Here is a 27,798-nt window from a genome sequence, read left to right on the forward strand (position 1 = left end):
CGAGGCATTCCTCTTAGGCCTAAGAAATGTTGAGGGAAGAATGTGATATTTACTCCTATATATATTACTAAGAATTCAATTTTTAGTCATGTAGGATTTATCGTTGTTCCTCTAAATAAGGGGAATCAATGAATAAGCCCTGCTATGATAGCAAATACAGCACCTATAGATAGCACATAGTGAAAATGTGCTACCACATAATAAGTGTCGTGGAGAACAATATCTAAAGATGAATTTGCTAATACGACTACTGTGAGACTTCCTACAGGAAATAAGAAAATGAAACCTAAAGTCCATAAGATTGAAGGCGAATAAGTTACTTGTGCTCCATGAAGTGTGGCAATTCATCTGAATACCTTAATTCCTGTGGGAACAGCAATGATTATTATGGCTGCGGTAAAGTAAGCGCGAGTATCAACGTCCATACCAACAGTGAATATATGATGAGTTCAGGCAATAAATCCTAGGAATACAATTGCTAGTATTGCATAAATTATTCCGAGAACACCAAAAGTTTCCTTTTTACCACTTTCTTGGATTACAATATGTGAAATCATGCCGAATCCTGGAAGAATTAAAATGTAAACTTCGGGATGACCAAAGAATCAGAATAGATTTTGATATACAATTGGATCTTCTCCTCCTGAAGGGTCAAAGAAGGAGGTATTAAGATTTCGGTCAGTTAAGAGTATTGTAAATGCCCCTGCCAATACGGGAAGAGATAAAAGAAGTAATACAGCAGTGATTACTACAGATCAAACGAATAATGGCATTCGTTCTAAAGTTATTCCGGGAGTTCGTATATTAATTACAGTCGTAATAAAATTTACTGCCCCAAGAATTAAGGATACACCAGCTAGGTGGAGGGAGAAAATAGAAAGGTCGACAGAGGCTCCGGCGTGAGCAATGGCTCTGGAGAGAGGAGGATACACAGTTCATCCGGTTCCTGCACCACTTTCTACAATTCTTCCTGTTAATAGTAGAGTTAATGAGTGCGGTAGTAATCAGAATCTTATGTTGTTTAGACGAGGGAATGCTATGTCAGGCGCTCCTAGTATTAAAGGTACTAATCAATTACCAAAGCCTCCAATTATAATTGGCATTACTATGAAGAAAATTATAATGAAAGCATGAGCAGTAACAATTACGTTATAAATTTGGTCATCGCCAATTAAGCTGCCCGGTCGACCAAGTTCTGCTCGAATGAGAAGACTTAGTGATGTTCCTACTATCCCTGCTCAAGCCCCAAAGATCAAGTATATTGTACCAATGTCTTTATGGTTTGTAGCAAATAATCATCGTTGCAAGTGAAATTAAATAGGGTGGCCGAAGTATTAGGTGATAGATTGTAAATCTATTTATGGTTAATAAACCTCCTATTAGGTTTTATAGTCAATATTTATGATATCGGACTGCAATTCCGGAGTAGTAGTAAATATACTAATACCTAAAAGATTGCCTTTTATTTATAGCTTTGAAGGCCATTAGTTTTTTTAACTTAAAGTCTTTGCTTAAAGGATGTTGACGGTTAAAGGTAAAATAATTATGCGTCTTAATGAAATAATAATGAATATTGATCTAATTGACGTTTCTTGATTTTTTTTCATTAAGGATGTTCATGTTTGGTTATGATGATTAATAATGAAGGCAGCATAAACAATTCGCATATAATAGAAAAGGGTAATTAGTGCTGTTATTACTATTAAGGTGAGAATAATAAATGATATTTGTTCAGCAGTTTTTATAATGATGATTCATTTAGGTAAAAACCCTAAGAATGGTGGGAGACCTCCTAAGGATAAAAGACTGGTAAAAATGGCTAATTTTGTTGTTACAATAATTTTGTTAGAAAAAGTTTGATTAATATGAAATATTTTGTTTATTGCGAAAAGGGTGATTGCTATAGTTGAAAGTAAGGCATAAAATAAGAAGTAGAGGGACCATGCTATGTCACTTAATAGTAGGGATATAAGTATTCAACCAGTGTGGTTAATAAATGAGAATGCTATGATTTTACGTAGTGATGTTTGATTTAAACCTCCGATTGAACTTACCACTAAAGATAAAATTAAGGTTAGATAGATTAGATTTGTGGGTTTTAAGCTGTAAGAAAGTAAGCCGAGGGGCCCTAATTTTTGTCATGTTATTAAAATAATGCAGTCTGTTCAGACTATGGCTTCTATTACTTCGGGCATTCAGAAGTGAAGGGGAGCTGCTCCTATTTTAAAAAGTAAGGAAATAGTGATCAAACAATATGTAGTTTGCAGTCCTATATAAAGTAAAACAATTGCTATTAGAAGTAAGGATCTTGCAATAACTTGTACTAAAAAGTATTTTAAAGCAGATTCGGTGTGACGTTGATTGTTGGTCTTTGAAATCAGGGGGATGAATGATAGGAGGTTAATTTCAAGATCAATTCAAGTACCAAATCCTGATGAGGAAGTTAGGGAAATAAGAGTTCCTAACACAAGTGTTGTAGAGAATAAAAGAGTTTTAGGATTAGTGAGCCTTAGAAAAAGAAGAGTAATCTTCATATGCGGAGTATGAGCCCACTAGCTTACCTTAGCTTATCTTTCTACACTTTAGTGTACGGCGCACGTTAATTTTTGATGTCAAACGTGAAAGTTTAATTCTTTTAGGTGTAATAAGAGTATATTGAAATACTTGATTTATCCTATCACGATAATCCTTTAATGAGGCATCTTATTATTTAAAATTATTTATAGCGGTATATGAGAATTTAAATAGATCAATATTGTGTTATAATAATTAAATTTAGAAATATTATATATTAATAATAATTAAAGCTTGAAAATCTATTAAATCCTCTTAATTAGCCTGAGATACCGGCTAAAGGTATATTAATAAGCTTAACGTATCCAATATATGCTAGTTTTTACAGCATATGTATAAGGAGAAAATAAATATAATTGTATACGATACAATTTTGTTTGAGGGGGGAAAAACAAAATTGTATCCTAGACAAGGGGGAAATTGGGTTTATTTAATACTAATTTTTATCAATTTGATTAAATATGTAATTAATAATTATTTATTTTAGCGTTATAAATTAATGATAAAGTATTATCCTAGCTTTTCTTCTCTTATTTATCTAGTTGTACATGTAACCTTCCGGGTAAGAAATAAAATATTATTTATCTTAAAGGTAAATAATGAAGTATAATTGGTCGCAGTACTTGCTTTTGTTTATTAATAAATGTTTGAAGCAGTTAAGGTTTGGGGAGACCCGGAGAAATTCGTGCCAGCTGCCGCGGTGAGACGAGGGGGTTGAAGGGAAGAAGCAGTGATGGTTAAGGTGTAGTTATAAATTTAAATTAGAGAATTTTGTCTTTTTACTTTTAGGTGAAATTATTATTTAAAATAATGAGTTCTGTGTTTGAGGCTATGAAATTATTTGTTAAACTAGGATTACATATCCTATTATTTTATTGTAAAATGTAATACCTGGGTAATAGTAGTTATGTTCTTGAAACTCAAAGGATTTGACGGTATTTTAGGCTGTTCAGAGGAATCTGTCCCGTAATCGACAATCCAAGATATATTTTACTTACTGTTGTTTAGCAGTTTGTATACCGCCGTAGTTGAAAGTATTAAGGAGAGATTAGAAACCTTCATTATCTTTATTGAGGAGGACTTCAAGTCAAGGTGCAGCTTATCAGTAAGAGGAAATGGATTACAATGCAATGTTTATACGGATTTTATTATGAAATCATGTAAATGAAGGTGGATTTGAATGTAATATTAGTTATGTTGCTATTATGAGTAGGGCTCTAGGATATGTACACATCGCCCGTCGCTCTCATTTGTTTAGGTGAGATAAGTCGTAACATAGTGGGTGTACCGGAAGGTGTGCCTAGATTGAATTGGTAACAAAATAGAGCTTGTTAGTTGAGCTATTCGTTTACATCGAGGAGGTTTCTGTGCGATTCAGATTATTTTGATTGAAGGGTGTACTTATATATATATATATATATATATATATAATTTTTTATAATGAGACTAAGTGAATCAACTTTAATTGATGTTATTGTATGGGGTATAGATTTAATTTTTTGATATTATAGTTAATTAGTACCGTAAGGGAATGTTTAAATAAGTGAAGTGTTTGTTTGAGGGGAAGAAAACATGAAATGTTGTACCTTTTGTATCAGGGGGCACTAAATAATATTATTATATAATTATTTCCAGAAATGGAAAGAGCTAAAATATTATGATATTATAGGTAGTATATTATTTATGAATTTTATTTTAGTGCTGAAATGCCTTTCGGTTTCCATTATATCTGGTTGTGCAGGAATTGCATTTAATTCAGCTGCCGTTAAACTTTTTGTAAATTTAGTTTTTTATAGTTCTGCCGCGAGTAATAGTAAGGGGGATTTGCTCTTTACTTTATTATTTATAATGTGGTTTTATATTAAATTCAAGATGTCGGCTTAGAAGTAGCCATCATTTGTAATTTTGTTATAACTTATTTGAGTTGTTTATCATATTTTAATGCATTTAATTTATTACTGTATTTTGCTTTAAATTAGTTAAGGTGATTTATAATGGTGTTAATAGTATGTTGGAGAGGATGATTAAAGGAATTCGGCAAAAGTTTCCTCCGCCTGTTTATCAAAAACATGTCCTTTTGTTAAAATAGAAGGTCTGACCTGCCCAGTGAGGTTTTAAACGGCCGCGGTATCTTGACCGTGCGAAGGTATTATAATCATTAGTCCTTTAATTGTGGGCTTGTATGAAAGGTTGGACGAGTGGAAGACTGTCTTTATTCGTAATATTGAATTTTACTTTTGAGTGAAAAAGCTTAAATGATTTAAGAGGACGATAAAACCATGTAGATCTTTATATTTAAGTAGTAATTTTTGTAGTTGGCAATGAATAAATTTGCTATTTAATTGTTGCGTTGGGGCGACGAGAGGATAAAATAAACTCTTCTTTATATAGTTACTTTTAAGTATTTTTATGATCCTTTATTAATGATTGTTAGACTAAGTTACCTCAGGGATAACAGCGTAATTTGTTTTTGAGAGTTCATATCGACAAGAGAGATTGCGACCTCGATGTTGGATTAAGATTTTATCTAGGTGCAGAAGCTTAGTGTATAGGTCTGTTCGACCTTTGAAATCTTACATGATCTGAGTTCAGATCGGCGTGAGCCAGATCGGTTTCTATCCTTTATTGAGAATAGTACTTTAGTACGAAAGGACCAAGTCCTAATAATATTTATTATTAGGGAATAAAAATAATGAGCAATTACTTTGGCAGATAAGTGCATTAGATTTAGGATCTAATAATGGATGAATTGAGTCCAGGTAATAATGTATTATGATTATATTATGGGTGTGGTTTCCTATTTGATTTTGATTATTTGTGTTTTAATTGGGGTTGGATTTTTAACTTTATTAGAGCGGAAGGTTTTAGGGTATATTCAAACCGTCGGGGGCCCAATAAGGTAGGGATTTGTGGCTTACCTGAACCCTTTGCAGATGCAATTAACTTATTTACTAGGGAGCAAGTTGTTCCTACTATGTCTAATTATTATCCTTATTATCTAGCTCCTGTTTTTAGTTTATTTTTATCTTTGTTGGTATGACTAAGAATTCCTTATTTAAGTGTTATACTGACTTCTTCTTTAGGTTTATTATTTTTTTATGTTGTACAAGCATAGGCGTGCACATTGTAATAATTGCTGGTTGTTCTTCTAATTCTTCATATTCTTTGCTAGGAGGTCTCCGAGCAGTAGCACAAACTATTTCTTATGAGATTAGTTTGGCTTTAATTTTGTTGTCTTTTGTATTTTTAGCTGAGAGATATAGATTGTCTAATTTTGGTTACTACCAGGAAGAATTATGGTTTTTATGAATCACGTTTCCTTTAGCATTAGTTTGATTTGCTTCTTGTTTAGCTGAAACTAATCGTACTCCTTTTGATTTTACGGAGGGTGAATCAGAACTTGTTTCTGGGTTTATTATTGAGTATAGAGCGGGGGGGTTGCTCTTATTTTTATGGCTGAATATGCTAGTATTTTGCTTATAAGAGCTTTATTTAGTATTTTGTTTTTAGGACATGATATTTTTTCTGTTTTGTTTTTTTGTAAGGTAGCATTTATTTCTTTTGGGTTTATTTGAGTACGAGGAACGTTACCACGATTTCGGTATGATAAATTAATATATTTTGCTTGAAAGTGTTTTTTATCTTTATCTCTTAATTATCTTTTATTTTTAGGGCGGATAAATCTTCGTTATATTTCTCTTTTAATTTAAGTGTATTAAATTGAGAATAAGTTCTTAGAGCTCTGCTCTGTTGTATGTTTTCAAAACATATGCTTCTTCTAAGCCAAAGAACTAAGTTTTATTTAATAGGAAATCTCATAAGGAGGAGATATATGGCACAAATAAGAAATAAGCGAAGTAGATAACCTTGAGAATTTGGCCTGTTAGAATGTAAGGATCTTCGACTGGTCGAGCTCCGATTCAAGTTAAAAGAATTACTGTACTAACTATAATTCAGAATATAATTTGGTTAATAGGATATAATTGTAAACCTCGTATTTTTCTAGTATGAAAAAATGGCATAATTATTAAAATGAGGATTGATATTACTAGGGCAATAACTCCTCCAAGTTTATTAGGAATGGAACGAAGAATGGCATAAGCAAATAAGAAGTATCATTCTGGTTGAATATGTACTGGTGTAACTAAGGGATTCGCTGGAGTGAAATTTTCAGGGTCTCCTAATATATAAAGATTTCAAAGGGTAAGTAATATTAAGGCTGTTATTATTGTTAGAAATCCAATAGTGTCCTTAGTTGAGAAATAGGGGTGAAAAGAAATTTTATCTTCGTTTCTGTTAACGCCAAGGGAGTTCTTAGATCCTGTTTGGTGGAGGAATAGGAGATGTACTATTGACATGGCAGCTACAAAGAAAGGTAAGAGGAAATGGAAGGCAAAGAATCGGTTTGAAGTAGCATTATCTACAGCAAATCCCCCTCAAATTCATTGTACTAATATTGTTCCTAGGTAGGGGATAGCTGATAATAGATTTGCAATGACTGTTGCCCCTCAGAAAGATATTTGACCTCAGGGCAGGACGTAGCCTACGAAAGCAGTTGCTATCACTAGAAGTAGAATAGCAACTCCTACTCTTCAAGTATGAAGATAAAGATAAGAACCGTAGTATATTCCTCGGCCGACATGTAAGTAAAGACAAATGAAGAAGAAGGATTCTCCATTAGCATGCAAAGTACGTAAAAGCCATCCAAAGTTTATATCTCGACAGATGTGAATTACTCTGTTGAAGGCTAATTCAATACTTGATACATAATATATTGCCAGAAATATGCCTGTAGCAATTTGAATAATCAAGCACAAGCCGAGAAGAGAACCAAAGTTTCATCAATATGAGATGTTAATAGGAGCTGGAAGATCTACTAGGGCGTTATTGGCAATTTTAAAAAGGGGGTGATGTAAGCGAATTGGTGTTGACATATGACTTAGATGGCCGAAGAGGGCCTTGATATAATGAAGTGATCTTTACTATTGCAATTAATGTAATAAATAGATATGTTGCTAATATAATAGTATTTATTAAGATTGATGTTATATAAAATTTTATACCGGGGATTTCTTGGTAGTTAGTTGTATAGAGATGTAGGTCTGGTAGTGAAATTATGTTCGGGAGTAGAAGGGGGTCAATAACTATTATAAGAATTAAGAGGAGTGGAACTAGGAAAATTAATAGGAAAAGGCTAGGTGTTAAAGTAAATATTTCATTTGATGCTAGTCTTGTAACATAAATAAATAAACCTAATATGCCTCCTAGAAAAACTAGGAAGAGAATATAAGAAAATCAGGGGGATTCTCTTATAGTTGAAATAGTTAAACAGGTAGTAATAGTGTTAACAATAAGTATTAGTCCTATTGATAGAGGGTGAGATATTTGAATTAGAATGAATCTTAAAATTACTAAAATTATAAGTAATATTCTGGTTATTTTAATTTCAAGAGGTAGTTTATTAAAATATTAGTTTTGGGGACTAAAGGTAAGTTTATACTTTCTCTTGATGCTTTTAGAATTTTATTCATTAATGGTTTACAAGACCAACATTTTAATTAAACTATAAAAGCTAATGAAAATATTATTTATTTTGCTTTCTTGTTTTCTAGTTATTTTAGAAATAGCCTGTTTTGTTATTCAGCGTAAGCATTTACTGATGGTTTTATTAAGACTTGAGTTCATTGTGTTGATAAGTTTTTTTTACTTCTATCTTATTCTTTAGGTAGTTTGTATGTTGAAAATTATTTTTGTTTATTATTTCTAACTTTTAGCGTTTGTGAGGGTAGCTTAGGCCTGTCAATTTTAGTATCTATTGTTCGAACTCACGGAAGTGATTACTTGAATTCTTTGGTTGTATTACGATGCTAAAATATTTAATATCTATGTTGTTTTTAATACCTTTAGGCTTTAATTTTAAATTATGGTGAGTTGTTAAGTTCTGTCTTATTGGAGTTTGTTTTTTATTTATAATAAGAAATAGTATAGGGCTGGTTCCTTGGGAGGTAGGCTATTATTTGTGGAGAGATAGTTTGAGATATTCGTTGATTGTATTGAGTATTTGAATTGTTATCCTTATAATTATGGCTAGAGAAGGTGTGTTGAGAAGTTCATTTTATAGTACGAGTTTTATTAGTTTAGTTTTATAATTACTTGTTTTACTGTACTTGAGATTTTCTTCTTCTAGATTGTTTATATTTTATTTTTTTAGGGCTCGTTAATTCCTACATTATTTTTAATTTTGGGCTGAGGCTATCAACCCGAAAGAGTGCAGGCAGGAATATATTTGTTGTTTTATACCTTGTTTGCTTCCCTGCCACTTTTGATTGGCATTTTTGATTTGGAATATGTTGGGGGTAGCTTATTAATGGTTAATATGAGAAGTGTAATAGATTTAGGAATTATATATTATATATGATATTTTGCTTTAGTTGTTGCTTTTTTAATTAAAATGCCTATATTTCTAGTTCATCTTTGGTTACCTAAGGCACATGTTGAAGCACCCGTAAGTGGTTCAATAATTTTGGCGGGAGTTTTATTGAAGCTAGGAGGGTATGGATTATTACGTAGTATATATTTTATAGAAAATGTAGCTGTAAATATAAATTTAATTTGATTTGGTGTTAGAGTTGTGGGCATTTGGTCAGTTAGATTAGTATGTTTACGACAGGTTGATGTAAAGATTTTAATTGCTTATTCTTCTGTTGCTCACATAGGTTTAGTGTTGATGGGCCTACTAACGATGGGATTATGGGGATTTAGAGGTGCTCTTACATTAATAATTGCCCACGGCTTGTGTTCTTCGGGATTATTTTGTCTTGCAAATATTTCTTATGAACGCTTAGGAAGTCGAAGACTGTTAATTAATCGAGGAATATTGTCTTTTATGCCGAGTTTAGGGCTGTGATGATTTTTACTAAGAATTGCTAATATAGCTGCACCACCAACATTAAATTTATTAGGAGAAATTAGTCTATTAAATAGAATTGTTGGTTGATCTTGGTTGAGTATATTAGGCTTAGCTTTACTTTCTTTTTTTTAGAGCTGCTTATAGATTATATTTATATTCATATACTCAACATGTAATACCTTATTCTAATTTATATTCTTGTTGGGGGGGAAGTGTGCGAGAATATTTATTATTAATATTACATTCATTGCCTTTAAATTTATTAATCTTTTTTGCGGGGCCGAGATTCTTATGGTTGTAATTGCTTGAGTAGTTTAGAATAAAATTTTAGTTTGTGGAACTAAAGAAGGCTTATTTGCCCTTAAGCCATGGTTTGACCTTTTTCAATTTGTGTGACTAAATTTGCCTTTTTAAATAGAATAAGTGTTTTTTTATTCATAATAGGCTTGAGTTTTTTAATTAATAGATATAGTGTATTTATTGAGTAAGAGGTTATTTCTTTCAATAGAAATAAAATTATTATAACTCTTCTATTTGATTGAATATCATTTATATTTATAAGATTTGTGCTTTATATTTCTATAATGGTGATTTATTACAGTATACAATATATAGGATCTGAACGATATCTTAATCGGTTTATTATACTTGTATTAATATTTGTTCTTTCAATAGTTTTATTAATTGTTTCTCCTAATTTAATTAGAATCCTCCTTGGCTGGGATGGATTAGGATTAGTATCATATTGTTTAGTTATTTATTATGAAAATGTGCGGTCTTATAATGCTGGCATGTTAACTGCTCTTTCTAATCGTATTGGAGACGTGGCAATTTTATTAGCTATTGCTTGAATATTGAATTATGAAAGTTGAAATTATGTCTTTTATTTGCATAGAGTTTTAAATAATAATGAGATAGTAATTACTTCTAGCTTGATTATTTTGGAGGCAATAACAAAAAGTGCACAAATTTCTTTTTCTGCATGACTGCCCGCGGCAATAGCTGCTCTTGCGTCAGTATCGGCATTAGTTAACTCTTCTACACTTGTGACTGCTGGAGTTTACTTACTAATTCGTTTTAGAGACGTTTTATTGAGTGTTTATATGAGAGATGGGTTGCCTTTATTGTCAGGATTGGCAATATATATAGCTGGTATTGGTGCTAATTATGAGTATGATTTATTGCTTTATCTACTTTAAGTCAGCTCGGCCTTATAATAATAATTTTGTCTATAGGATTCCCCGTATTAGCTTTTTTTCATCTATTGACACATGCTTTATTTAAGGCATTACTTTTTTATGTGCGGGAGCAATTATTCATGGTGTGGGAGACACACAAGATATTCGTAGAATAGGAGCACTTGTAAGTCAGATACCTCTTATTTTGTCTTGTTTAAATGTAGCTAACTTCGCTTTATGTGAAATACCATTTTTACCTGGGTTTTATTCTAAGGACTTAATCTTGGAAGTTTCTTCTTTGTCTTTAATTAATGTAGTCAGCTTTTTCCTATTATTTTTTTCTACGGGCTTAACTGTATGTTATTCAGTACGTTTAAGATTTTATTTAACGAGCAAGGGCTTTGGGGGTACAAATATTCATCCTATTAGTGATAATGAGGGTTGGGTCATACGTAAGGGAATATTAGGATTAGTAGTGATAGCAATTTTAGGAGGTGCAACATTGAGTTGATTGATTTTTCCTACTGTTAATTGTGTTGTTTTACCTCTACACCTAAAAATAGGGGCCCTACTTGTAAGTGTTGTAGGCTTGCGGGTTGGTATTTTATTATCAAGTTATTCTATTGGTCAGTCTTTAGTGTGTGCGAAGTTTTATTTTAGCTCTACAATGATAGGAAGTATATGATTTTTACCTTATTTATCAACAAATTATATTATTAAATTACCTTTATATGTAGGAGGTGCATATTATAATAATATTGATCAAGGGTGGAGAGAATTTCTTAGTGCCCAAGGCATGTATAGTAGTTTTAAGGATGGTTCAATATTAATTCCACAATCACAAGACAATTTATTTAAAATGTATTTATTATTTTTTTTAATCTTTACAATTTTACTTTGTTTCTTTATATTTGTGTATTTAGGTAGCTTATACTGAAAGCATAGTATTGAAGATACTAAAAAGAAATTATATTCCCTAAATAGTACTCCCTGAGAACACTCTCCTTTTTACTTCGAAAAGGTAATGTAATATTTATACTAAGGGGGCTATAGTCATTTTATATTAAGAGATGTTAACGGTCTAATCCGCTAAAGATAAAAGTTAGCAGCTTCTTCTTGACTATTCACATCTCCTTAGTTGGGGCAAAAATCCCAATACTATCATTAACAGTGAAATGCCTCTTTTTGGCTTCAACTAACAAGTAGGGGTCAAGAGACGAAAGGCTCAGGTCGAAACTGAGTGCAATTGTTTGCTTTTTACTTATGAGATAAGTTGACAGCAACACTTTTGGATGCAAACCAAATATTATATTTAACTATTATCCCATTTCATTTAGTCAGCTCATGTTAGGGACCCTTGATTTCATTCATGGTAAAGACCTATTAGGAGAATTACTAAGAATGTTAGTCTGACGAGAGATCAGGATAGTGTATTAGTGTTGTTAATAGTAATTGTTATTGGGAGCAGGAGGAGAATTTCTACATCCAAGATGAGAAAAATTACGGCAATGAGGAAGAATCGTAGGGAGAAGGGGATTCTGGCTGATGATTTATGGTCTAACTCACATTCAAAGGGGGAATTTTTTTCTCGATCATTAATAACTTTCTTGGAAAGAAGAGTTGAAATAGCCATAACGATTAAGCAGATAATAATAGTTAATAGACCACTTGTTAGAACTGTATTAATTGCCTATTTCATTTAAGTGATCCTTTTGATTGGAAGTCAAATATACTATATATATTAAATAGGCTAGCCTCCTCATCAATAAATAGAAATATAAAGGAATAGTCATACTACATCTACAAAATGCCAATATCAAGCAGCAGCTTCAAATCCAAAATGGTGAGTAGGAGAAAAATGTGATAAGAGGTGACGTAATTAACAAGTGGCTAGGAATGTGGAACCAATAATAACGTGAAGGCCATGGAAGCCTGTGGCCATAAAGAATGTTGAGCCATAGACAGCATCTGCGATGGTGAATGGGGCTTCATAGTATTCGTATGCTTGTAAGGCAGTAGTATAGCCCTAGGAGGATTGCGAGGAGTAGGCCTTGGGTGGCTTGAGTGTGGTTACCTTCTATTAGTCTGTGATGGGCTCATGGTACAGTAACTCCTGAGGCCAGTAGAATTGCAGTATTGAGGAGGGGAATGTGTATTGGGTTGAATGGGGCAATACCTGCTGGAGGTGAGAAAGATCCAATTTCTACTGTTGGTGCTAGGCTACTATGGAAGAAGGCCCAGAAAAATGAAACAAAAAATACTTCAGAAATAATAAATAAAATTATACCTCACCGAAGACCTAATGTAATTTGTATAGTGTGTAATCCTTGATATGTTCCTTCTCGAGTTACATCTCGTCATCATTGAATTATAGTTAGTAATGTAATTAGTATGCCTAGGAAGAACAGAGAAGGGTTATATTGGTGGAATCACTTAGTGAGACCTGTGGTTGTAATTAAGGCTCCTAGGGCTCCAGTAAGTGGTCAGGGGCTTTGATCAACAATGTGGTAGGGATGATTTCGTGGTGCTGACATAAGTAACTTCTTTTGAATATAGTGTGACTATTACTGCAAATACGTATGATTGAATTACTGCGACAGCGGATTCTAATATTAGGAGGGTAATATGTCCAATTATTAGTAGTGAAAGTATAGAGAGGGATAAAGAAGGGCCGGTATTACCTAATAAGGTTAGGAGGAGATGGCCTGCAATTATATTTGCTGTTAGTCGAACAGCTAGGGTTCCGGGCCGAATAATGTTACTAATTATTTCAATGCAAACTATGAATGGTATAAGGGGGGCTGGAGTTCCAGAAGGAACGATAATAAATGTTTCTGTTTCATTACATCTCACTCAAGGGAGTATTTAAACCGCCATACATCCCTGGCATACTCCTTTGGATGTACAAACAGTTTCTATATTATAATCCGCAGATTTTTCGTCTTTGTTTGTGAAGTTAAACCCAAGGAAAACATGTAAGGATAACCTGCTGCGGGAGTCGATCGGCACTACTTTCAGTTGTGAAACGAAAATGCTGACTGATTATCTATGTTAAAGGGTCCAAAGAATTTTAATTTCGTGTATAAAATGACTATCACATTTGTTTAAAATTTTTAATCAGCGTATAGTAACCGTTTGTGGAATGCAAATTGAACTTACTAAATTAGGTTGTAGTAAACGTAACACTCGTTCTTAGTTGGTATAGCTCCACTAATTCACCTTGTAGAATTAATGCTTCTGTAACAAATAATAATGATAATAATAATAATAATTGTTATTATTTAAAACATCCTATATAAGTATAGTTTGTAGAAAACCTTGTAAAACGTGACAATATATGTTTAGCTTACCATAGATAAATTTCTTAGTCTTTACATTGATATTACTTGCTCTTCGCTACAAGAAAATCGTTGTTCTCTAAGTTACTTATAAAGAACACTATTATATAACAGTCTTCTACCTTACATATAGTTAGTTCTTTCTTATCACTAAATAGAGATATCTACTAGTGTAAAAAGTTGAACCTTTTTGAACACGAGATGACCATAGTGTCCCAAAGAATGCCAGAGTATATAGGTCGCAGCGTGTTAAACTTAACGCCATTTGACAGGTGATATTTGATCTTAGTAGATTGCAAAAAAAAACGATGTTTTGCAATCAGTTTTATGGTATTGCACCATGAAAGTCATGAACTTCTAAGAAAACTGTGCCTCAATTTACAATTTTGTTTTAATAAAAGCGCAAATGATGTGCAGGCTTGTAAAGAAATGTTGTATGTTCATGGGTAAGATAAATTATCAAAACCAACCGAAAGATTGTTCATGACAAGTCAAGAAACTAAAGACGTTTCAGGTGGTTTCCTTCCAGAAATATTGATGTCCAAATTTCCACTCACAGAAGGCGAAAATTAAAGAAAATATGTATGCTAGTCTGCTTTTGGTGAACGTCAAGCAAGAATGGCATTTGGAAATTCATGCCATTACCACTGGCCTAATCATTCATCACCAAACGTGATAAATCATTTGGAGAAAGCTGGCTACAGGAAAGAAGCTCAATGTTTGAGTGCCACATGATCTAACGTAAAACATTTACTAAATCGAATTTCTATCTATGCATCCCTACTGAAATATAACGAAGTGGAGCTATTTTATCTTATCCTTCCTAACAATCTTATCCTTCCTTTCTGATTTCTTTACGACGATCTATAAAGTTGTTTAGCTATATCCTTAACTCACTGCTATTTACAAAATTTGAATTGATTTATATAATTTGACGGATTCTAGAAGAAAACTGATATATCTAGATTGAGAAGAAGCGACGCTACTGCAGATGCTTTCGAAAATTACGGGTAAGAGATGAGAAAGTATTTTTTTGTGAGATTTATAAAAGGTTGTGCCTTTTGGCGTCTAGAGCCAGTTGATTCTTTTATAAAGTTAAATGACAAGACCATAAATCAACTGAAGTTGACATTAGACTTGGATGGAAGTATACGTGTGAGAAGCACAATGTTGTTGGACAAGAGCAATCGAAAGAAAACTTTATGATTATATAAAAGAAGATTGCCTACCAAGTCGATCTAGCAGAAAAAGAGAAAGAATATCCTGCGGGGAGAAATCTGTGCCGTGGAGCAGTGTAGATCGAGTTCAAGGATTTCTGAAACAGAAAAGAAAATTGTTCATATAAATATCAATATTAAAATTTCATGTGTACAGTTCCAACCCCCACCACAGAGCATTACATAATCACCTGTGAGTGGATGGTGATTTTGGAAACTGCTACTGGAAATGATCATGATGCAATTACTGTCCTGACCGTTTACGATTGTCGTCTAGAGTCCTTATCGTTTACAATTGCAGATCTATTTTTCATAAATGTGACAATCAAACGCAAGAAACTTTCTCGGTTATTCCATATACTCAGAGAATCGCATGCCTTTTATTGGCGACACTCATTAGCCGAATCAACTCACATAGCATGAGTCAAACTTTTTCTGCTTGCCGATTGCGTGGAGCATGTATTAAATTTATCTGCAATTTCAGAAACACGTTTTCAAGGGACGCTATCACATTGTTCCTAAGGATTTCATCAGAACTTCTGTTGGTCAGTGTCCGCAGTTTTCATTTTTCAATGTTGTCAATGGCACGAAATTTTACAAAATAATAACATATAGTGAGTGTAGTCACCACTCTTGGACCAAATGCACTGTTTGTATTTTGCAGCAAGATTCGCAGCAGAAAACACCAGTCGCATTTATGAAATCTCCATGTTTTTGTTTTTGAGACATGATCATTCAATTAAAATCAATGAAAAGCGAGAGATTGAAATTATTTTTCCTACAAGTTTAAAAACGTCTTACATACAAGCGTGTTAAAATCAATTTGAATTTGACACGATATGAAATTCAAAAGTGAGGCTTAGTTTATCACCTTACTCCTATGATTAAAAAATGCACATTCCACCAGTGGTATACGCTAGGGAGAGTGCCAGGGTTTAACCTTCAATACTTCAGATGATGCGGAGAAATAATTATTTGTTATATTAAGATATGGACGCAAAAGTCACGCGTGCCTGGCAACGATTACATTGAAGTCCCCCTGTTGAAATATTCCATAATCATTATATTTTCGTGGAATGTTTTTTGGTGAGGAATTCCAACCATTTCTTCTGCTTAGAGTTGAAATACGTCAGTAATGTGATAAAGCAAGTCATTGTAAATAGAACACGTCCCTGAAATATTTTTAACCCATTAGTGCACAACGTGTGATAAATTGGACGCGTGCTTTTATTCATTTTCCGAAGAAACTCTACATTTTCAGCCCTTTAATTCTTTGTAGTTCGTCATTCTACTATCTACTCTTCCTACGTTTTCTGAGGCTGACTTCATAACATTGATTGTCTGTACTTCATTTGTCGAAGAATAAAATATGGCGGAGAGGCAGTATGCTGTTACACGTATGGCTTTACATTTTACATATAAATAAATATAATTCTGTTCATAAATTTTGTATAAAAATTAAGGTATAGATATCAATATTTATTACTAACTACATATTTATTTAGGATTTCCATTAGCACGAGAAAGGTGAGATGAAAATTTTAAGCGTCCGATTTATCGGACGCTGTGCATCAGGGACATTTTGTATTCACGACAAGGTCAATTTTTGACTAGGTAATACACATTGTTTGTTTTGAATTTTGCTTTTATTGAGTCTATGGTTAATTTCAGAACCACTTTACATTAAATGCGTTCTATTTTTTTTAAAATATTGTTTCTACTATTACCGTAGGTATAACGCAATTACATCTAATTATTAAATGTTTATGTACGTAATATACAGTGTAACTTCATTTGAACAGCGATGTCCAACGAGTCGCTGTTGCGGCTCCCTTATACAAGCTGAAATCATATGTACGCAAGCTTTAGTATTAGTTCCAAAAACGTTGTGGTCTTGAGGAAAGAATTTCAATTGGCGAAAGTATGATACTTATGCAAAACAATTTATAATAGGAAAGCCCATCCGCTTAGGAAACCAAAACTGGATCATTTGTACCAGTTCAGGTTTTATGATGTGTTTTCAATTGAATACAGGAAAAGAAAAAGAAAGAGACTATTAGTATGGACTGGGTGGGAGTGTCCTATTACACTGCTCTACAATGATTTTGCTGTTTGGAAACTATTAAGGTTTTCTTAATGTTTTTGACCTGAGAAATCTAAAAATGTAGTTAGTTTTGCTCTATCACGTACAGTTTTCTTAAAATAGAGGAAAATAACCGTATAAATGTATATTTCGGAGGAAGTACTGATTATAATTACAATATAAAAATATACTTTCGATGCCATAGCCTTCTGATTATCTTTGAATTTGTAATAAAAGACGTGCAGTTACTCATTCTGCTAATATTGAAAAAAAATATGTACTGTATCTGGTAGTACTGAAAGATATCACAACGCGTTACACGTTGGGAACGCAATAACAGCACTGTGTAAGGTGTGATTGTGAGAACTATAATGCAGAGGAATGGAGGCTATTCATGATTCCAACAAGAGAAGTTTGAAGGGTCTGCTTCTTAACAACAGCAACCAACAACCCTCTGTATATCCATTATTCATTCTGTACATTTAAAGGAGATTTACGAAAATATGGAAATGTTTTTTTAATTAAAATAGGAGGATCATCAGTGGTTATTGTGCGGCGTTCTGAAGGTCTTATGTATGTTGCTTGGACAGCAGTAAGGGTACACCAAATATCAATGCCTTTTTTTGAGAATGGGACAGCAGAGAACGCAATAAACACTGGACTCAAATTGATTGTCAGCGAAAGCCGCAATATGGGAAGTAAAAATTTGAAAAACATCTGCCTCGCAGACCCTTCACAAGTCATATTGCCACCTTGCATATTAAACTCCATCTAATGAAACAATTTGTCAAATGTTTGAATAAAGATGGGAAGTGCTTCCAGTGTCTAGTGACAAAATTCCCACAACTTTCAAGTGCTAAATTAAAAGAAGGAATATTCATCGGTCCTCAGATCAGTCAGACTTTGAACATTGTATGAACAGTGTTGAAAAGGAAGCATGGAGTGCATTCGGGGACGTATTATAATTTTCTCGGGAACAACAGAGACGAAAATTACTAGTACATTGTGTCTAATATGCTCCAGAAGTTTAAAAGCTTAGGGTACAAAATGAATCTTAAGATTTTTTTTGTATTCACATTTAGACAGTTTCCTTCTATCTTCGGTGATTAAAGTGAAGAACATTATGATAGATTTCACCAGGACATCAAAGCAATTGAATTCCATTATCAGGGACGCTGGAGAACAAAAATGTTAGCGGGCTACTGTTGGAACGTTGGTACGTGAAGATTCACAAACTACTCACAAAATGAAATATAGTTTTAGGAGCTCCCAAATGAAAAAACAGAGACAAAAATTAGGTAAATTGTTTATCAATGGCTTTCAGTGACGTAAATACACTAGTTGTCGCCTGGGGCAAAAACGTGTTTTAGCGTCCCCCTGACCAACCAAACCAAATCGCTCCCCCAAATATTTTGCCCAATTTGCGCCCTCCCAATCCGGCGCCCGAGGCACAAGCCCCGTTTCCCCCTAGTTACGTCAATGATGATCTTAATTATTTAGAATATCGATGCTTAGATTTGTTCTGACGCAAAATAATGTTCCTTTGTTAGAAATATATAGTCATAACGTTACTCTATATTAGCAGCGTTGCTGTGTAAATGGAACAATTTACGCAATCATGTTTTCCGATTTGTGAAAAGTCCTGAAGTGGTGAAAGAAAACTAATTTCATTTTCGTAATTAGCAACCTCAAATTATATAAAATCAGGTGTCAAATCAAAAACAGCTTTGAAAAAGTTTCATTTTGTAGAGCAGTGTATCTTTGCTAACTTCAAAGTTCCAAGTAATGCTAGGTATAAAATGTATTCCAAGTAATGCTAGGTATAAAATATCCTTCGGCAATTACTTTACTTCCTTAGATATTATTAAATATCAAAGTAATATGGGTATTCGTACACAAGGTCTAATTCAGCAAAGACGAATCCGCAACCGCCCACTAAGGAGCATTAAAGAAATGAAGAAAGAACCAGGAGTTGCACATGACTATCCTAGCAACGAAAAGGCCAATATTGTTTCACTGAACGACAGCAATGTAGTTACGGTGGCAATGAGCTGCGAAAAAAAAATCGTTGGGTTCAACAATTCGGTGGTCTCACGAAAAGATGTCAAGGATAAGTGTGGAGCAGCCTACCAATATACAATAAAGGAATTGAAGGAGTAGATTTACTAGATCAGTGTGGTATCGTACTAAACAAGAACAAGGAAGCGAAAATGATACTGGCCAATATTTGCATATTTCCTACTTATTTCCGTTGTGAATTATTGGTTACTGGCAAAAAAAAACTTCATTCCAAGAAACGCATTGTTTCACTTCTTAGTTTTAGAAGGCTCTTTCATTATTGATGAAGTGCGGAACAGTGTTTCGACAAGGAAAGTCAATAAACAAGCCCCTTCAAGATGAGCTGAATGATCGCTATGATCATTGGCCAATAGTAAGCAAACCTGAACGAAAATGTGCTTATAATATATGTTCAGGAAAGTCTAAGTTCATAAGTGCTTTAGAGGAGTTCATCCTTAATATTTCCATGAGTATCATCAATAAAATGATAATGTAATGTAAGAATAAACAATGTATACGAATTGAGAGCAATCCTGTAATATACAAACTGTAAATTGTATACAAATGTTATTGTCATTTTCTTCGTATCTAATTATTTATATATTTATAATATTAATGCGTTCTTCGTTATTCAAAATTATGTATATTACCGTCTTTCGTTGTAAGAACATTTTAAGAAAATACACAATCATTATAAAACGATTCCTAAGTGACTTCCATAAGTGACTTTCGGGCACAGCGTTCAATTTATCGGACGTTACGTAACTACTCTATTATGATATAAAAATATATATATTGATCAAAATCTGTTCATAGCAGTTCCCTGCGTGAAAAAACAACCAAATAATCTGAAATAACATAGCTGATAAACTTTGTGCATTAATGGGTTAAAAGCAAAAAGCTTCGATTCTTATAAAACATAGTATTTGTTTTGTTCCAGCTTAAAGATTTACTCCTATAGTTTCGGGTTCTAATTAGTGAGATGAAGGAAAAGTATCGCTTGCTACTTCAAGCATAGCATCACTGGTTGTAATTATTATTATTATTATTATTATTATTATTATTATTATTATTATTATTATTATTATTATTATTATTATTATTATTATTATTATTATTATTATTATTATTATTATTAATAATAATAATAATAATATCACCCTAATCAAGTACTTCTAGAGCAACAATAACATTTTTTTATTATGCAAAGTTGTCAAAAATATGTCTTCTGTCTTCATTCTATGTTGCCTATATTTCTAAAACTATTTGTGCTAGTTCTGCCAGAATTCCAGTGGTTACATGGCTGACCTTGTAACCTGTCAATCAACTCCACAACCGGTTTTAACCTTCTTATGAATGGACTACATAGTTCCCTGCAAATATTTTTACTTCTGATGCTGATGTCTGGCAGTATCACAGTAAAGAATTCTTCCGTCTCAAAAAACTAACTTCAGTTTAGCTATACAGAAACAATTCTTTCTTATTCACGAAGTTCTCCAGCTTGAACTCTCGCGCTCCCTTCAATAAATCCTGCCTGCTTTATGCACCCTCCTCCCGCTCGTTGTTCATACGTGTTTATGTTTGACTCATTTTACTCTTTCAGATGGAACATGAATTCTCGAATCTTTAATAATAATAATAATAATAATAATAATAATAATAATAATAATAATAATAATAATAATAATAATAATAATAATAATAATAATAATAATAATAAACACCATATTTTCGCCAATTCATTTTTATTTCCGTTAAGACTTCTGCATACCACTATAATGCAGTATTATTATTATTAGTGTTAGAAATATTATTATTATTATGATACTCCAGCTTTGTTGAAACTACAGTTCTTACTCAGTAGTTACTTTGTGTTTGGTATTTTAAACCTCTTTGTCACAACATTCGTAATATTTGTCAGTTGAATAATCATAGGAAACAGCTTAATTTTAATTTACATTCTTGGCTCTTTGAAAATCAGTTATAAATTGTTTAAATTTTTCTTATGTATTTTTTCAGTATATATTTTTAAATACAGTATTTTAACAGATCATTTCCGTCCATAGCTTGCTTGCATCCCCTTAATCGATTTTCACGCTCTGTCGTTCAGGTTAGATACCACTCTTCCACAATGTTTGTAACCATTTGGTTATTTATTTGAACAGTTTACACAAGTATGCGAATCATGAGGAAGGCTACCTTGTGGCTAAGTAGCTAGTATTCAAACTATGATACACGAGTTAGGTTTCCGTAATTTTGTTATCACATTAAGCTGTATATCATATTTGATATATCGACAGTATTGTAAAGTTAAATAAAATTGCTAGCAAGCTAACGAACAAGCAAATGAAAAGCCCTAATAGCTTGTCTTGTGGCTAGTGCGTGTGCGTTTTGCACATGTGGTTCCGGATTCGATTCCTGGTGTTAAGTCAGCTCAAGCCTTATCGGCACTATCATCAGAAGGAAACAAAAGTCCTATTAACAAGTTTGAATTAAAAATTTCACTGTTAACCTGTTTGTTAATCTCGTTTCTTTTAACAATTAAAATAATTCTATTCTCAAAGGAATAGGACATCTGCCTTAGTACTTATTCAACCTTTTAGTATGAAAAAGCAAACTAAAAAAACTTGGAGGTAACCAGCATAATGAAGTTTCTTACGTTTTTAACATTATTCAAGCGTAACATCAAGAGCATCAGAATTTAGAAAAAAAGAAATACATTTATAAAAGATAATCGGAAAAGAAATGAAAGACATAGAAATGGTACTTATCATAAAGAAAATATGTCTGGTTACACAAAAACGGTCTGGAAAATTCAATACGTTTCATACCGTTAAACCAAAGAACAAAATAATTTCGGTTTGAGAGAGAGATGGTACTTAATGGAACCAGTTTTACCTTAATGATCTGAAACAGGCAAGACACAGGTAGCTTTCCAAATAACGTTATTAATACACAGGTAGCTTTAAACATAACGTCATTACCTTGGTGACTAACTACAGTTAATCAGTAGGCCCACATCTCATACTGCCTAACTGCTGAAAGGGACATTAAACTCAAAACCAACTCAACTACAGTACAAAAGTAAATAATATTCCGGCGAATGACGTTATTCAGAGATACCATTTTAGAAGTTGCGCCGAGTAATAACGTTATTTACGGTGTGCCAAAATGGATTAGAAAACGGAAACAGACAAGAATTGCAAATATTGCGTATATAATTAAGTTATCCACCCCTACTTTACATTCCGTTTTTGAGACGATCCCCTTATCAGGCGAAAGTGGAAAAAGGATTATCCATATCAAAGAATCACTGCTTCAATCTCATATGAACTTGGTGAAATTGTTATTTCTGGTCTTTTTTCTACTTGTTCTCATTCTCGTCTTAATTGACAAATGGTTGTAATGGTCTTTTTCACATCCCGAGTCAAAAATCACCGTTTTGATCTCCGTCTTGTCCCGATAGTCTCAAAACAACTTTTGTGTGAAATAAAGAAGAATGTATAGAATAAGCAGCATACTATTTATAATCTGTCGCTTTCTCTTATTTTTTACATTATTCTTTATTGCAGAATTATTGTATTTTATATATCCTTCATCACCACGTGAGTACTGTTTGTGCTTTCTGTGTGTGTAATTACAGGTTCGATGCCATGTGTAGTGACGGATACAGGAATTCGTCAAGGAAAGTTCAATCTCATAAGTTTTAAATCCCAGGTGTCTGTGTACATATCTTAACATGGTAAATTTTTAGGTTTGCATAATATCTCAGTCGAAGGTGAGTTAAAAGCTGCAAGCACCCTTATGTACACAGATATCTATGAAAATACGAAACCTTCAATAAAAATCTAAGTTTAGGATCTGATCTCCTTTTAAGCAGTAGATCTACATGAAATGATACCAAAATGAATCAATGCTCTTCAATTCCACATAAACAACTTATAGATGGAAGCAAAATGTAGTGAATTGCAGCACCATGCAAACTTTATGCTTGAAATGTTATCATTCATTCTTCTCCTTCTCCTTTCTCTTCTTTGATTGATGTATTCACCATAGAACATTACCTTGACAAATATCGGTAAATTACTCCTACAGTAAGTATTATTTCATAGGTTACTCGTAGCTGTATGGTAACGTAGGTAAGCGCCTTTCCTACTGGAGATCGGCTTCGGTTCCTGGTAGGAATCCACGTGTTCAAATTTCATGACAAGCTATCGATCTTTGTAGATGTCTAACATACCCCTTGTGCTAAATTGGGCATTAAACTTTAAACTACTTCAAAGTTTTATTTGAACTGTTTGAAACGCCTTATTAGCGTTCCATTCTTTCGAATTTAAGCTGGTAGTTTCTTTTTTGAGTCGTAGGCGGAAAAATAATAAGGAAGTAACTTTGTTTAGACACCGCATGCTTTCTGGAATTAAATGAATTATAATGCTAATATTTGTAGTGAGCACTTTCGACTCCTGACCGTTTTTAAGAATATAGCGCCTACCTACTTACAAAGATAAATAAAGAAAAATTAGAGCAATCTTCGTTTATTTAGTATTTTATAATTCTTCCTTTCTTAATGGTTACGTATTTTCGTACTTTTATCATTCTGGTGCAAAAAGTAATTAGTTCGATCACAGGCAATGTAAAATTGTGGTAGATAACATCGTTTCCACGGGTTTCTGAGTGTTCTCACATTCCCTTTCAGATTATTATTCTACAGATGTTTCCATAATACGATTCACACTTTTATTATCATCCATCTCCTTTGGCCTACAGAGCATAATTATGAAACGCAAAACTCAGTAATATTTAAACAAATATATTAATGACAATACAAGCATTAAACTGATCAACCAAGCAATTTCTAGGTTCGTAATGAATGTAGATCCAATCACAAACAGAAAATACATACGTAAATGAGTAAGTAAATACTGCCGATATTTTTAACTTTGCATAATGTTAAATTGACTTCTCATGATTGTTCCCTCTTGGTTAAACGAGACTATACACAGTAAAATGGTTGTGTTGATTCAACTGAATTTTAACCCAGGGCAGTGCTTTCAGCGTGCCTATCACTATGCGATGTTATTTCAACACAGAGCCCGCGATGTTGGCGTTTAACACAGGAGGTGTGTTACGTTTTTAACACACAACCGGTGTTGAGCGGTGTTAAACTCAGATGTGTTACTATTTTCGGTGTTGATTCGACATGATGTCAGGGTCGGTAGTGTGGGGAAACGTTTTGAGTGATACTTGTGGCGGTGTTGCACCAACACGCAGAGTGTAACACAGTTTGTAGTGTGTTAATTATTTTGTTTTAATATTACACCATGTCATGTATCAATATTACACGGACTCTGTGTTATTTCAACATCAATTTCTTATTTCAACACATAATCTGTGTTATAATTCAAGGTCAAAGCCATATAAGTTACACCGTTCTGGTGTTAATTCAACATTCCCTGTGTTAAAATTCGAAGTCAGCCCACCAGATTAACACCGTTTTTGGTGTTATTTCGACTCCGCTTCTATGTCATTATGACACCTACTTCGGCGTTGAAATAACACCGCGTGCGATGTTGATGTAACCATGTGTTGGAAAGCCTTGTGGTATACATGCTTGCACTTACCGAGGATTTTAATTTTAAAATAAGAATAGTAAACTACAAGACGTTTCATTTGGAAAAACATCATACATTTTTTTGTTGTCCTCCCCAACATTTATTGTGAAGTATTTCTTGATGGTGCGAAACACAACCTTCAAGAACATCTTGTTAAAGAATGATAGGAAACTCTTATCTATATGCTTTTAATGTGCTTGCCTCTTAATTTTTCTTTCTACTTGTTTTCCTCCATTTTTGAAACACAGTCCACGTTGTTGACTTGTGAGCTCTAGTGTAGTGGAAGTGACACAGTAAAATGGTGTTGTTTCTCGCTGTTGACATATTTCTTCAGAAACATTATGTAAGATAATTGAAAACACATCGCGCGGTTTGCATGTTGAAATTTTGCGAATACCTGGATTTGTTTAAGAATTAGGTTCTACTGTGTTTTTCTGTAGCTTCTACGTAAGCATTTATAATTAAATGCCCAACATATTGGTAAATCACGCAGAAAACAATACCGAAGATTCTACAATTGAGTTCATTTAACACACAAGCTTTGTGAGACTTCAACTATCGGCATTTGACACAGAACTCCGAATGGTGAGTGAATTGTTCTAACCACCTGTTTCTGTTATATTTTAACACAATCGTGTTAACACAAAAGCATGTCCTTAAAAAAACAAAACGAATTTTTACAGTGTAGGGACTATACGGGTGTCGGACACAAGTTCACCGGGTATAAGCTAATTGCCAGTCTTATATTACAAGAGCGGACAAAAGCTCACCGATAGCAAATATAAGCTCCCTTGAGGGACTAACTAACTAACTCTGTGGCCTATGGAACCCGGAGGTACAGTGCCGCGTTCACAAAAGCTCTCCACTGACTTCTATACTTAGCTAATTGCATCCAGTTTCTACTTTGTATTCCTATCTCCTCGAGATCCATCTTAATAGTATCCTCCCATCTGCGCCTAGGTCTTCCTAATGGTCGTTTTCCTATGGGTCTTCCAGTCAAGACTTTGAAAGCGTTTCTACTTTCTTCCATTCTAGCTACATGACCTGCCCACCTAAGCCTCCTAGACTTGACGAACTTAACAATGTTGGGTAAACCGTATAAACTATGTAGTTCCTCGTTATCAAGTTTCCGCCATTCCCCATTCTCGTTCCTCTTGGGTCCGAATATTCGTCTCAAGATCCTGTTCTCAAATACTTTCAGTCTATGTTCTTCCCTTGAGGGACATGTAATAAAATTCACAGAATACTGAAATTTAGGCTTTGGCTATTTCCTAAGCAGAAAATGGAGCTACTACCTTACATTACTTATCAGGTATAAAAAATAAAAAGAAGTTGCGGAGTTGCGTTGTATTAAACGTAGGCAGACCTTGAGGAACTTGTAATAAAATGTCCTGGATATTAAAATCTAACCTTTGAGTAAAATTACAAGTAGGCCTGATAACAGTAGAAAGTAGAGCTACTGATGCCGTATAGCAGTTATCAGATATCAGAATAAGATAGAGATGTTGCAAGTTTAAGGTGTTAAGCATAGGTAGCAGTAGGCCTAATTTTGGCCCTGGAAATTTTCAAATCAATTTTTTCTTATGGTGCTGGACAATTCATCACTGCATTAAAAAAATATCATAATACTTACATAATAGAATTTGCTTGCTAACACGACAGGTAATTCAGCTTTTTTTAAATACAAATTCACCATACTCAGATGTATTTAGGCCTTAGTTCTTAGTGCTGCCGTCGTGCTTGCAATCCAAGACTCAAACAAATATCTTTCTTATTTACTAACACCAAGCTTTCTTGTTTCATAAGTTGTCGTTTCCTTCTCACTAAATAACAAAGAGATTCATTTGATGAGTGTTGGTCTGCAAGTATGATGGCATCCTTAAGACTTGAACTCTGCACCATTCTTAATACTTTATTCTGATGTCTGAAAACTGCTATATGACATTAGTCATATAGCCTATTCTCTATTGACGAACTAGGCTTAATAGTAGTCAAAACCAAGATTTAAATATCCGGAGCAATTTATTACAAGTTCCTCAAAGCCTGCCCACGTTTAAACAATTAAATCCTCCTACATCCATATTATTGTTTTCTGATATCTACCAACTGGTATATAGCCTTAGTAGCTCTATTTTCTACTGAAATAGGCCTATTACTAGTCAAAATCAAAATTTTAATACCTCTTCATACCCATCATACGTTTTTCTAAAGCAAAATCAAATATATATATATATATATATATATATATATATATATATATATATATATATATATATATATATATATAAATCCCTCTACCAATATAGAGACTGTAATAAAACGTATCCTTTTTGCAACCGGTAGAACGGCTGGAGTATAGAAATTTGTTTTTGGATATATCGTCTCTAGACATTGAGGATGACACCGTAGTCAACTTTTTTTCTTCAAAATTGATGTATCTCTGCCTGTTCCCAAAGTGGCGTTCTTCTGGAGACAATTCACTCAAGTACCTCTTCGGAGTCCAGTATAGATGCTTTTTTGCGTACAGTTTCAGGCAATTTCTGCGCCCATTCAAGCAGAAGTACCAACGTTTGCTTGGGCGTCGAATTAGCCTTACAATGAAGCAGACTTCCGGCGAAGCTGTGTATAGATGCTTTACGCACCTCTAGTTATGGTAGCAGATATGTATGTATTTATCTGATGGAGCGACGAGCTCTTTATTCTGTTCCTTCAGCTTTTTACTATATACAAGGAGTATCAGACCACCCGTCCCAGGCACTTTTCTCGCCTCGTAGTGCACGTAGACACTTCAAAATAAAATGAACTACCAAATCGTATGTGAAGAATCA

This window comes from Thermobia domestica, chromosome 4 (genome assembly GCF_964235325.1).
Source record: "Thermobia domestica chromosome 4, izTheDome1.hap1.1, whole genome shotgun sequence".
Taxonomy (NCBI): Eukaryota; Metazoa; Arthropoda; class Insecta; order Zygentoma; family Lepismatidae; genus Thermobia; species Thermobia domestica.